This window comes from Microcaecilia unicolor, chromosome 6, assembly GCF_901765095.1.
Source record: "Microcaecilia unicolor chromosome 6, aMicUni1.1, whole genome shotgun sequence".
Lineage (NCBI taxonomy): Eukaryota > Metazoa > Chordata > Amphibia > Gymnophiona > Siphonopidae > Microcaecilia > Microcaecilia unicolor.
In genome coordinates, this window is record NC_044036.1 from 127443860 (window position 1) to 127458183 (window position 14324).

Below are 14324 nucleotides of genomic sequence, written 5' to 3' on the forward strand. Positions count from 1 at the left end.
CAGTTGCATCTATCCCACTAGCAGTCAAGCTGATGGAAAGCATGGTAACCAAACAACTCACATACTACATAAACAAGTTCTCAATATTACATGAATCACAATCAGGATTCCGCCCCCTCCATAGCACTGAAACTGGACTAATCACTCTCCCGTCCAAATTCAAGCAGGAAATAGCTATAGGCAAAAGCATACTTCTCCTCCAATTCGACATGTCGAGCGCATTCAACATGGTAAACCACAATATACTACTAAGTCTCCTAGAGTACTTCGGTATTAGTGGAAACACACTCAGATGGATCAAGGGTTTTCTATCCACCAGAACATACCAAGTGAAAGCAAATTCAAACATATCACCACCATGGAAGGCAGACTGTGGAGTACCTCAAGGATCACCACTATCACCAATACTCTTCAACATAATGATGACCCCTCTTGCTAAGTCCTTATCTAACCAAGGCCTCAATCCATACATCTACGCAGATGACGTCTTAATATGCATTCCCTTCAGACATGACTTAACAGAAATCACCAATGAAATCAAGCTCAGTTTAAACACCATGGCCTCATGGGCAAATGCATTCCAACTGAAATTCAATACTGAAAAAACTCACTGTCTCATCCTCTCATCTCAACACAATATGAACAAACCCTCAACTATAAACACCCCAGACTGCTCCCTCCCTATCTCGGACAGCCTGAAAATACTGGGCATTACAATCGACCGTAACCTCACACTTGAGAGCCAAGTGATTCCCTCTGGGCCTCCTTAACCCAGCTGTACACTGAACCTTTATATTTCCAAGCTCCTGCTCTCCTGGCTTCATCCCTCCCCTCTCATGTTGCCTTTGGGTAGGACTATGGACCTTAAGGTGGTTCTGGCATTGTGAGGGAGTATCCTTAAAAGGAAGTGGCATTGTCCTATAGACTCCCTCACACCCCCTTAATTTCTTAACTGGACAAAAACCTCTAAAAAGGGCTTACTTTGCATATCCATTACTAGAGAACTAAAAATTAAACATAAATTATATTTTTAACTGAAATGGTAAACACCATCATAGCAAATATCACCTTATCTAGTTTTCTGAGAAAATCTAGCTGACTGTATGTTTTCCTAATAATAACAATGATAAAAAAGGAGTAGAAAATATATTTCACATTTATGACACTGATACAACCATGCCTTTCCAGTCAGATGTACATCAAATCCCTCAGGATATGTAGTCCGAGGAATACTTTCATCTCATAGACCAAAAAATATCAAACAGAACACAACAACAACAACAACAAAATGTTCTCTGAATAAAACCCTTGGTTTTACTTTACATCAAATCAGGGAATTCTATTTCCCACCAGATTTCAGACAAGAACTATGAGGTGAGATGCTTGAATGCCCCTCCAATAGATCAAGAGCAGCAGAAAGACTGATGCTAATAATCTGTTATCTCCAGTCTGCCAAATCTCATGTTGACAGAATTCTTTTCACATGCTAGTTCTTAATTTATAGACTGAGTGACAGCATAATTCTTATTGAGCTGTGTAACTCCCTTACAAACTGTATGAATTATCTGTAAGTATAATAGCAAGACAGTCAGTTATATAGTCTGATTATGTTCCTTGAGAAAACCAAAGTCTCTCTCATACCCAGGATTTGGATTTATAGTCACCCATGATTATACAGTATAGGGGCAATTTTTATTATTTTGTACTGCATGCCACCATAAATTCTGTACCACTAAACATAGTTTCTATAGAAGCAAACTCTACAAGTCTCCTCAGGTCTTTTGGGAAATAAACAGTTCTTTAGCTCTTTAAAGTTGAAAAGGTGGCCATTTTGAATATGTAGTGATATTGGGGAGAGCAGTGGTAATGGGCAGGAAGGAATGGGTTTCTTTCCTGCCCCAAAGAGGCCTGTTATGCTCAGCTGGTGATGGCGGAGGACTGTAAAAAAGAGGAGCCCAGGGCCAGCCAAGCCCAGCCAGCCAGCCAATCACCCAAGCCCAACCAGCAAGTTAGCCAAGCCCAGCCAGTCAGCCAGCCAGCCAAGTTTATCCAGCCAGCCAGCCAAGCCCATCTGGTGAGCAGGGGTGAGCTGTAAAAAAAGGGGATGACAGGGGCCAGCCAGTCAAGCTCAGCCAGCCAAGCCAACCAAGCCTATCCGGTGCATGGGAGGGGGTGGGCTGTAAAAGGGGAGGCCCGGGGCCTGTAAAAAATGATGGATAAGGCATGGATAGGGGTTGTGGTATGTGTGCAGGGGGGCTGTAAAAAAAGGTAGATGGAGTGTGGGTGCAGGGAGGGGGGGCTGAAATATTATGAAAGCCGGCCACAGCAGGACACCTTGAGAAAGAAAGGGAATGGGAGGAATGTCGGATGCTACCGGAAGGGAGGGAAGGAAGGAAGGATACAGAGAGGCCCATTTTGAGCAGCCCACAGTTCTGCCAATGTGCACTGTTTCTGCTTCTTTGGTTTTGCACTGTATGCAGCGCATAGCTTCTATTTTTAGTTTGTGGTTACTTATTCTGTACTTCATCAGGGGCTATCTCTGTTACTGTGTGAAAAAGGCAGAGTACTCTGTTAGCATCAAGTGTCCATGTAGGACTGATCTGTACTAATTCGGGGCTCCTCTTACAAAGCAGTGGTACTGATTCCTGTGCTGCAAATGTGACAAAGCCCATTTGATTCCTATTGTTTTGTTTTTCAATAGGTGTATTAGGGCACTGTTTACTAAACCATGTAGGCATGCTAATGTTTTTAGAGTGTGCTAAAAATTAGCGCTTGCTAACACTAGAGACATCCATAGGAATATATGGATGTCTCTAGCATTAGAGCATGCTAATTTCTAACACGCGCTAAAAATGCTAGCGCACCTTAGTAAACAGGGCCCCAAATGTTCTTCTGCCCACTGCATTGTTCAGGGTGTTTTTTTCTAGCAAGGACCTTGTGTGATCCCCTGGAAGTTTGCTTGTAAACATACTAGATTCTTTTTTTTTTAATATCTTTATTACTACTACTATTACTTTATTAAAGTATAGAATGTTCACAAAACCATGAAATGCAATAATGTATCTCATACAAATGCATTGAATAGCAGAAATGTGAAACACAATCAACTAGAAGCTAAGCAGGTAGAGAATGTACGGCATGGTTTGACTTCAGTTTTACAATATCTGAACATCCCATACATATTAAAAAAAAAAAAAAAAAAAAAAGAAACAGTCAAACAGCCTACTCTAAGTCCAACTCTAATTCCCTTCCCCCATCTCCGAGTCGCTCCTCGTCCATGGGAATTCCTCAGTATATCACCGCCACATAGAACAGTATAGTCGTCTAGACAGATTGTGGGTATGTTGAAACCATTGCTATTCCCACTGAGCCATCTGGAGCATAACTGCATGCCACTGTTGCAGCGGTGGCGGGCGCTGTGCTACCCAATGGCCCAAAATGACTTTCTTAGTTAGCACCAGAGCCAAGCTAATAAAATGGACCTGATGTTCCGGGACCCCCTGGCCCTGTATAGCAACAGCATCTCTCAGCAGTATCAATTGATATGACAACTCAATAGATAGGTGAAGCACAAGCTCCAACAAATCTATTACTCCATGCTAAAACTCTCGCAACTTTCCACATTCCAAGAATTGGTGTATCAGGGTACCCACAGAGCCCTGACATCGCAAGCAAAGATCATTATCCCATAAGCCCATTTGCTGCCCCCTGATCCTGGTTATATACGTCCCATGTAACAATTTAAACTGTGTTTTGTGGAGGCCAGCTTTGGGGGTGATTCAAAAAGCTGCCTCAAAGCAGGTAGCAAGATCTTTCACAGGCAAAGCCTCTCCCAATTGCATAGCCCACAGTGAGGTCAAGTTGGCAAAAGGGTCTGTACTCTCTATTCAAAGCATACCAGGTCACCAATTCATTAGCAGAAGCAGGCAGTTGACAGAAGAGCTTATCTAATAAAGTGAAAGAAGCCCCCCTCACTCCAGGGGGAGCGAGGGAAACACAGAAATGTCGCAATTGTAAGAAAGCCAGAAAGTCAGACCCAGGGAGCTTCCACTGATCCTGTACTTCTTCAAAAGAGGGAAGGGCCTTCATCTCAGGGTTTGAAAAATGCCTGATGTATCGACACCCATGTTTTGCCCACTCACAAAAATGCGATTTACATTGACCCGCAGGGAATTTGTAAAATTTATAAATTCCAGTATGCAGTTCATGGACCCATCACATCAAAGCTGCCACATTGTAAAGGCGAAGGCCCGGCATGTTTAGTCCCTTTTTGTTTTGTTTTGTTTTTTGTTTCACTAGGTTGTATACTGGTGTTTTAGAGCCCGGTGTAATTATAGTGCAGCCTTTCCACGCATAAGGTTGTAGCTCATCCTGTCCTTGGAATTAGTGCTGTTATGGTTTGGTAAGGTTATGAGTGTGTTGTTGCACAAGTCTGTGTATAGTGTTTTGCAGTGGAGAGATTGTGTGTTGGCCTTACTGAGGTGGCACCAAAACATCAGAAAGGGTGTAGAGCCTAAATCATGACACACTACCTCCTGAAAGGAGCTCATTGTGAACACTATCCACCCTAAAAGGGTGTTTTGTGGCTCTACATGAGAATTGTGATATTATGATCCCATGTTTCATATGACTGTCTGCATTTTCCGTATGGGTGGTATATTGGTGTATTAGGGTCTGCCCAGTGTAATATTTATGGTACAGTAAGGTTCTGAGTGTGTTTTTGCACAAAGTTGTGCATAGTGTTTTGCAGTTCAGTGATTGTGATTAGTATATGCTTTGAGCAACCACTTTATTCTTTGACATATGATACATATCTAATATCTAAATTTAATAAAAGGTATTAATTGTGACTATTTTATTTTTACTTATTTTTTTCTGTGTGTTGTCAGACAATTATGGATGTAAGCTCCGCCCCTGGTCCCACCCCTAACCCCGCCCCCTTTAGCCTTCCCAAACAGTTGGGCCAACGACCGCCTTTGCTGCAAGATAATTTCAAAAACCATAGGAAATGGGAGTGTCCCAGCCCCTAATTGGTGAAAATTAGAGAGTTAGGAGTTTTAGACCTGGAGGGAAAGTTAGAAAAATATATAAGGGAGCTCCAACTTTTTAGACATGGAAGAAATGATTACAGCAATGTTATACTTACCCAGTCAAAACATTTAAACTGTTTCTTTTTATAGACAGGACTCAGAAGTGTCACATAGACCTCTGACATGCTGCTTTTTTTGCCTATGGTGTGAGTCTGGGAATCGGGGATCCACCTTACTACCTTGGGTCTGATACTAGAAGGAGAAGAAGAAGACAGTGCCTGTGTCTTATCTGTGCTGAACCACCAGGCATCTTTTAGCTATCAACCAAAAATACTGCAGAATCTGTCAGATCCCAAATAACCAGCTGAGAGAGGATAATTTTTACAGTTACTGAACAAACACCAGCGCTTCTTTGAATATCTTTCTGGCCTCCCAATTCCCTAAGGTGGCAAGAACTAGCATTGCATGACTCAACAACTGCAAGTGTTTCAATTTCTTCTTAATACTTACTGATGATGACCTCTGCTATTGTATAACTGCACTGTAAATATAATCTATGGAAGAACTCCACAGTTCTCAAAGATATGTGGAAGGAAATGTCTGTGTATAAAGTTTTGGCTGCCCTACATTTAAACTGCCTCTGTCATAAATGTCCCTGATTGTTTGGCATCTGCCTATTTTGTTATTAAACTATTATTGTGGTTCAGAGAACATCTACAGGCCGATATTCAAAAGTAATTAACCAGCCAGGAACGGCACTTGACCCGTTAGATACCCTCAAGCTGGCTATCCGCCGATATTCAGCGATTGATAACTGGCTACCTCCCGCTGAATATCCCAGTCAGCAACTAGCCTGGTCTGCGGCCATCTCGCGTGACATAGCCGGTTGCTGCCAATTTTCATTGGCTGATTATTAAGTTTAGCAGCCAGATAGACCTGCGTAAATAGCAGGTCTGTCTTTGGCCGCTATAACTTAGCTGACTATCTGATGAATATCAGCTTAACCGGCTATTTTGCAATGCTCAAAAAAAAGCCGGAAATTCAATGCTGGTGGCCAGATACGGTCTTTGCATTGAATTTCCGTGTTCACCGGCGACCACGGGAGTTAGCCAGGAGTTAGCCGGTTTATCGCCCATGGTCTCAATATCGGCCTCGTATCATGTGGTCTGCAATAATTTGATAACTGGGTAACTGTGAATGTGGCGAGCATTGCCTTATTCATTTCTCTGAGGAATCATCAGTCCCAGGCTATGCCCCTAAAAATAAAATATTGTGTTCCAGGCCAACTCTCATGCTCCAGAGTGTACACAGGCAACTGGCTAGAGTGACCCATATTGTCTAGGGCTTACCAGGGGCGTAGCCACGGGTGGGCCTGGGTGGGCCCAGGCCCACCCACTTAAGCCCAAGGCCCACCCAGGAATGGTGCACCCCGAGTCGAGCCGGTCTTAGGGCGGTGCGGGTGACAGGGCCTCGCACTCTAAGAGGCCCCGCGTGGCGCGCCTCCTTCCCTCCCTCGGCCCGACCGGCAGCCCTCTTCCACTCCTCCTCCATTCCGTTCACCCCTCCATGCAAGAGCGTTGAACCTGTCCTTTTTCTTTTCAGTAGCAGAGAGCGACATGAAGACACTGCTTCAAGTTCTCCCTTTCCTCTTCACACAGTGCCCGTCCCGCCTTTACGATGACGTATTTCCTGTTTCCGCGAAGGCGGGTTGGACACTGTGTGAAGACAGGGAAGGGAGAACTTGAAGGTGGCGAACTTGCAGTGCCTTCACGTCGCTCGCTGCTACTGAAAGAAAAAGGACAGGTTCAACACACTCGTGTGCACGCGGGGGGGGGGGGGGTGGATGGAGAGGACTCGGGCTGTTGGGGAGGTAAGGGAGGGCAGGGAGAATCGCTGACCATGGATGGGATGGGAGGGGGCTCAGAGGGCTGTTGGGGAGCTGAGGGAGGGCAGGGAGAATCACTGACCATGGATGGGAGAGAGGGGGGAACAGAGAGGACTCGGAGGGCTGTTGGGGAGCTGAGGGAGGGCAGGGAGAATCACTGGCCATGGATGGGAGGGGAGGGGGAACGGAGAGGACTCGGAGGGCTTTTGGGGAGCTGAGGGATGGCAGGGAGAATCGCTGGCCATCACGGCAGGGGGAGGGAGAGGGAGAGAACAGATCGCTGGACATGAAGAGGAGGGCGGGGGTGGGGATAGAACAGATCACTGGAGGGGAGGGGAGAGAGGAAATTGCTGGACATCAGGACATGGATGGATGGATGGAGGGGAGACAGGAAATTGCTGGACATGGATGAGGAGAGGGGAGGGCAGGGGGAGTGAATATAAGGACACAGGAGGATGGTGGACATGGTGAGTGAAAAATATCAAATAGAAAGAAGACACTGCATAAAACAGAAGACACTGGGATCAAAGCGAATAGAAAAACTAAATGATCAGACAACAAAGGTAGAAAACATTTTTTAATTCAGAATTTATTAATTGGAATATGTCAGCTTTTGGAAATGTGCATCTGTGATATTTTGCATGTAAGTTTCAATTTTTCTAGTATTGCTGCATGCTGAGTCTGACTTCTTGAGGTAACTTTCCAGTTCAGAAATTTGCCTTCATATTACTACTACTACTACTACTACTATTTAACATTTCTAGAGCGCTACACTGTTTTGTCATGTGTTTTTCATGTGTGATCAAGGTGCAGTATTCTGCTAGCGTGTAGTATTTGCAGCCTTTTTTGTTTTGTTTTGTTTTGTTTTGTTTTTTGTTTCACTAGGTTGTGTACTGGTGTTTTAGAGCCCGGTGTAATTACAGTGCTGCCTTTCCACGCATAAGGTTGTAGCTCGTCCTGTCCTTGGAATTAGTGCTGTTATGGTTTGGTAAGGTTATGAGTGTGTTTTTCCACAGGTTTTGCAGTGGAGAGATTGTGTGTTGGCCTTACTGAGGTGGCACCAAAACATCAGAAATGGTGTAGAGCCTAAATCATGACACACTACCTCTTGAAGGATCTATATATGGTCGTTAATAAAAGGAGCTCATTGTGAACACTATCCACCCTAAAAAGGTGTTTAGTGGCTCTACATGAGAATTGTGATATGATCCCTTGTTTCATATTGTTGACGGTCTGCATTTTCCGTATTGGTATATTGGTGTATTAGGGTCTGCCCAGTGTAATATTTATGATACAGTAAGGTTCTGAGTGTGTTTTTGCACAAATTTGTGCATAGTGTTTTGCAGTTGAGCGATTGTGGTTAGTATATGCTTTGAACAATCACTTTATTCTTTGACATATGACACATATCTAATATCTAAAATTCTTTGACATTTGATACATATCTAATATCTAAATTTTATTAAAGGTATTAATTGTTAATGGGGTGGAGCTAGGGAGATGTGCCAGACCGGAGACTAGAGGCGGGGAAGAGAGAAAAGTGGTGGACCGATTGGTATTAATTGCCTTCGGAGAAAGTCTTCAGCTAACAGAGCTTGAGGATCCTCATTAGCTAAAGTATTTATATTTTGAGGTGGAGGTATGGCGGGCAGAGATAATTTTGTGCCCACCCACTTTAGGCTCAGGCCCACCCAAAATTGGCTGCCTGGCTACGCCACTGCTGTTGACTAGCATTTTATTGAAGCCTTGAGCCAGAGACCATGTTTCAGATGTTAAAAGTACATGTTAAAGATAACTCCTGAAACCACAACCTTGGAAAATGGCAAGCAAATATCTAATAAGGTCCTTACTATGCTATTTAATGTTCTGCTTACATAACTGCAGTTCGACTTAGAATGTGTACCTTAATTTAAAACAGTTAAAGTTTCACTAGATAAAAGAACTGGGTCACTTAGCAAACTTTGCCAGAGTTTCCAGCCCTGCTTAAGGAAACATTTTCCCTATTATTTATATATGCTCCAGGTTCACTTTCAAACATCTATATTCAGCTTCACTATCATTCTGCAGTTGTCTTGACACCCCATTCATCTTACCTGCTTTTATATAGTGGGGGAAACAGAGTTTCAACAGTCTGTACAGCCCTGACATCTCTAACTCCTGCAGGGCTGCAATGGGATCTCTCCTCCTAGCTTTCTGCTCTGACTATGCAGCTGTTCTTGCCAAGAGACACAGTAGTGAACAATAGACTGAAATCTGTGAGTAATGACAGCATCTGCGTTATTTGACAAAACACATACAACAACAAATCCAGTTATATTTTAAGATGCCTCAATTTTTAATTTTAGAATTTTCAGGTATTTACTTTCTTTCTCATTTTTTCCAGTCCTACAATCAGAACGCTAATATAAGAAACCAACAGTTTTATTATCTCTTCAAATGAACCCTGGAATAAGGGGCTTCCTTACATATAAGAAATTTAAAGAGAAATCCTAGAATTATCAAATGTTCCATAAGTTGTGGAGACTAAAATCTTGCCCCCTCATTCTGTAACAGGGAGCTCAATAATCAGCCTGCAGTAGTAAGCTTCTGGAAAGCCACTTCTAGCCATAGGCTGATTTAATCCTGGATATTCAGTGCCAGGGCATGCATGGCTCCTGGCACTGAATATCCAGGTATGTCTGCCAACCTGGAAGTTGACCAGGCACTGGCTGATATTCAGACTAATGCCTATTAAACCTGCCACATAGAGGTGAACTTTAATCAAAAGGCAGTAAAATAGCCTTTTTCAGGAGGTCCGGTAAACGGCTAGTGCAGTAAGCAAAATATTGCTGCGGGGCCACTTACAGCTGGAGCCCTTACTACTTCCTATTACACTCTAAAGTGTCACATTTATGTCTGCTATTGACTTGACTTGACATATGTGGGCGCACCTAATTGTAGATGCATAGATGCTGTTTTTTATACTAGTATTCAATAACGAAATGTGGGCACCAAGATGGAGTTCTAGAATTAGCATTCAATGTGCTGCACTGGACACCTAATTTTTGTGTCCAGTTATAGAATTGCCCGCAAAATGTTAATTGAACCCTTTGCATGTCCTGCAACTTAGTTGTAACATATGGTAAAGGACAAAAATCAATTATAGTACAACTAGATCTTTCTAGTGCTTTTGATCTAGTGGATCATCAATTATTGTTGGGTATTTTAAACAAATTCAGTATAGATAAAATGGTACTTACCTGGTTTGAGGGCTGAGGACATATAAAGAGAAGTTTCAGGATCAGTTTTCAGATGCTTGGGAGGTGAAATAGGGAGTCCCACAAGGATCTCTGCCCCCCCCCCCTTTTATTTAATATATTAATGCCTTCCTTGGGAATATTGTTAACTAATCTAGGTTAGAGAATGACATAGGGACAAAGTTTTCCCCTGTTAGCTCTATCTTCATCCCTGTCCCATCCCTGCAGACTCTGTCCCTGCCCCATCCCTGCAGCCCTCAAACATCTGCTAAGTCTGACCCTGATGGTCTTCTGTAAGCAAAACATTGGCATTTGTACATCATTAAAAGTAGACCTTCAGGCTCAGAGTGATGACATGGTTAAAAAACATAAATGAGCTGATATTCACCGGTGGGTGGAGAATACATAAATCTCTTATCTATAGATTTTTTAAAAACATCCTGATCAGGAAACTCAAAAACTTATATGGATATGCAAAACCATGTTAACCAAAACTATAAACAATGAAATAGCACAATAAAAACAAGGGCAACTTACAACAAAATGTTTCTAACTACATATTCTGCTTACTGTCCATCTTCAAAACATCACTAATTTTAATTCATTCCTGCCAACCACATGCTTTTGAAAGGAGAACAAAGGAAAAGAGTTTATCTCTGCTGTCTGTCCAAGCAAATCCTGCTGTGAAGCAATAAAAAGAATGTTCAATAAGGAATGGCTTTTCTCTCCCCAGATCAACTTTAAAAAAATGTTTAGTATACAAAAGGGTTCTCTCTTGTACTCACTTGCAAAAGACTTTATATATTCTGTAACAACCACAACTGTTACCAATTTACACAAAGACTGCCTGCAACTAAAAGAAATATATCCCTATTTATTCTGCTAAGTGAAACCTCAAGAAACCTGGGCAAATGGTCTCCCTCTTCATTTAGGAAACCTTACAGCACTCTTTTTCACTTTATACCAAAGTTCAAACATTAATAAATGTTTTTTCAAACGTTTACCCTTATAATTCTCCAAGGCTTTCAACAAGTCTACCAAATAATGGGGCACTAGAGATCCCTCTTTGGGCCAAGACAAGAAAGGACTAGACTTTAATAATTTATGCCATTTGTCTTATACAATTTAATATTCTTATCCAATAAGGGATTATCAGTACATACCCACCCTACAGGTGTTAAATCTTCCTTCTTTTCAGTCATTATATTATAATCTTAAAATCTACAAAGCATCCCTAAGCAAACCAAATACAATAAATAAAAAAAATCAAATAATCAATAAAAAGAAAATATTTATATATAATACTTACATCCAGAAGGAAATCTGAGGAGGCGGAAGTCTAGCTCACTACATATAAAAGTACTCACAGAAAAAGTAGTGTAGCTAGCAGGGCTCTTCCAAAGAACAATAGGAGGATGAAACAAAGATAAAATACTTTATTCTTGAGAGTACCCAACATGGCACTGTGTGTTTTAACCACATAAGTTCAAATATATTGGCAAATAGTATTAAGACGCCTGAAGCAGGCACTTAGCCAATACATGGTGCCGTGTAGGGTACTCTCAAGAATAAAGTATTTTATCTTTCTTCTGTCCTCCTGTTGTTGTTGTTTGTTTGTTTGTTTTTTTGGAAGAGCCCTGCTGGCTACACTACTTTTCCTGTGTATACAATCAGGCTTATTTTCAAAAGAGAACGACGCCCATATTTCAACCCAAATTGGGAGATGGGCGCCTTTCTCCATGGGCGCCCAAATCGGTATAATCGAAAGCCGATTTTGGGTGCCTCTAACTGCAGTCCATCGCGGGAACGAACAAAGTTGATGGGGGCGTGTCAGAGGCAGGACTGGGGCGTGTTTATCGGCCGAGGAGAGATGGGCACCCTCGGCCGATAATGGAAAAAAGAAGGGCGGCAGTAGCGAGAATGTGAGCTGCTTTTTTTGAACCCTTTTTTTCACGAACAAGTCCCCAAAAAGTGCCCCAACTGCCCAGATGACCACCCAAGGGAATCGGGGATGACCTCCCCTGACTCCCCCAGTGGTCACTAACCCCTTCCCACAAAAAAAAAGAACTTTAAAAACTTTTTTTCCAGCCTCTATGCCAGCCTCAAATGTCATACCCAGCTCCATGACAGCAGTATGCAAGTCCCTGGAGCAGTTGTTTGTGGGTACAGTGCACTTCAGGCAGGTGGACACAGGCCCACCCCCCACCCCACACCTGTTACACTTGTGGTGGTAAATGGGAGCCCTCCAAACCTCCCCCAAAACCCACTGTACCCAAGGGAAGGGAGCTATGGACTTGGGAGGTATTTTACTGTTTTTTTTTTTTTTACTTTTTACAAGTGCCCCCTAGGGTGCCCGGTTGGTATCCTGGCATGTGAGGGGGACCAGTGCACTATGAATCCTGGCCCCTCCCATGACCAAATGCCTTGGATGTGTTCGTTTTTGAGCTGGGTGGCTTCGGTTTCCATTATCGCTGAAAACCGATACCGCCCATCTCAAATCCACCCAAATCTGATGCATTTGCCCGGCACCAACCGTATTATCGAAACAAAAGATGGACGCCCATCTTTTTTGAAAATGCGGTCTGTCCCGCCCCTTTGCGTACCTGTCCTCGGAGACAGTCGTCCATGGAGATGGGTGTCCGCATTCGATTATGCCCCTCAATATTACTGTCAGATGTCTTCAATTAATCCCACATACTCACTTAAATGACTTTGATCGGATTTCCTCCATCCCTCTCAGACAGGCTCTCACTCTCCTCCATCCCTCTTCAACAGGCTTTCACTCTCTTCTGTCCCTCTTAGACAGGATCTCACTCAAGTCCTCCATCATGACCCACGTGACAGGTTCCACAGTCCACAATCACACATTGAATCACATCAGGTTCACACATTTTATAAACTCCTGAGGTGATGTCAGTCTAATATGGCCATGAGCAGTCAGAGTGGGGCAAGTCTTCTACACAAAAAAAAAACTATACAGAAAAGCAAGTGTATCTGTAATCAAAAGATGTTTTATTCCAAATTATAAATCTAATTAAAACTTATATCAGATACAAGCAATGAATTTGCAAACATGAAATAGATATCAGAAAGAACTTTCCTGTGGAGGAAGTTGTGCCCTGTTCTAAATCAGACCACTGACTTCAGTGCTGGGGAAAATAATGGAAACTATTATGAAGAATACCATTGCAGAATATATAGACAAACACGGTTTAATGGGACAGAGTCAGCATGGGTTCAGCCAAGGGAATTCTTGCCTCACCAATTTGCTTCATTTCTTTGAAGCTGTAAATAAACGTGGAAAAAGGTGAGCCAGTTGATGCAGTGTATCTAGATTTTGAGAAAGGTTTTGACAAAGTTCCTCATCAGAGACTCCTGAGAAAATGAAAAAGTCCTGGGATAGGAGGCAATGTACTTTTGTGAATTAGGAATTGGTTATTGGACAGAAAACAGAGGGTGAGGTTAAATAACCATTTTCTCAATTGAAGAGGGTAAATAGTGGAGTGCCAAAGGGATCTGTACTGGGACTAGAGCTATTTAATATATTTATAAAAGATCAGGAAACAGAATGACGAGTGTCAAAAAATATGTGGATTGTGTAAAATTGCAGGAAGACCTTAGGAAACTGGAATACTGGACAGATGAAATTTAATGTGGACAAATACAAAGTGATGCACATTGGGAAGAATAATCCAAATCATAGTTACTGATGCTAGGGTCCACCTTAGGAGTCAGCTGTCAAGAAGAAGATTTAGTCGTTGTTATAGACAATAAACTGAAATTTTCTGCCCAGTGTGTGGCGGTGACCAAAAAAGCAAACAGGATGCTAGGAATTATTAGGAATGGAATGCAAAGTAAGACCAAACAATTTTAATGCCTCTGTATTGCTCCATGGTGCGACCTCACCTTGAGTATTGCATTCAATTCTGGTCACCGTATCTCAAAAAATATACGATGGAATTAGAAAATGTTTGAAGAAGAACAACCAAAATGATAAAGGAGATGAAAATCTTCCCATATGAGGAAAAGCTAAAAAGGTTAGGGCTCTTCAGTTTGGAAAAGAGACGGCTGAGGGAGGGGTATGATTGAGGTCTATAAAATCCTGAGTGTTGTAGATCGGGTAGAAGTGAGTCAATTTTTCATTCTTTCAAAAAGTACAAAGACCAGGGGACA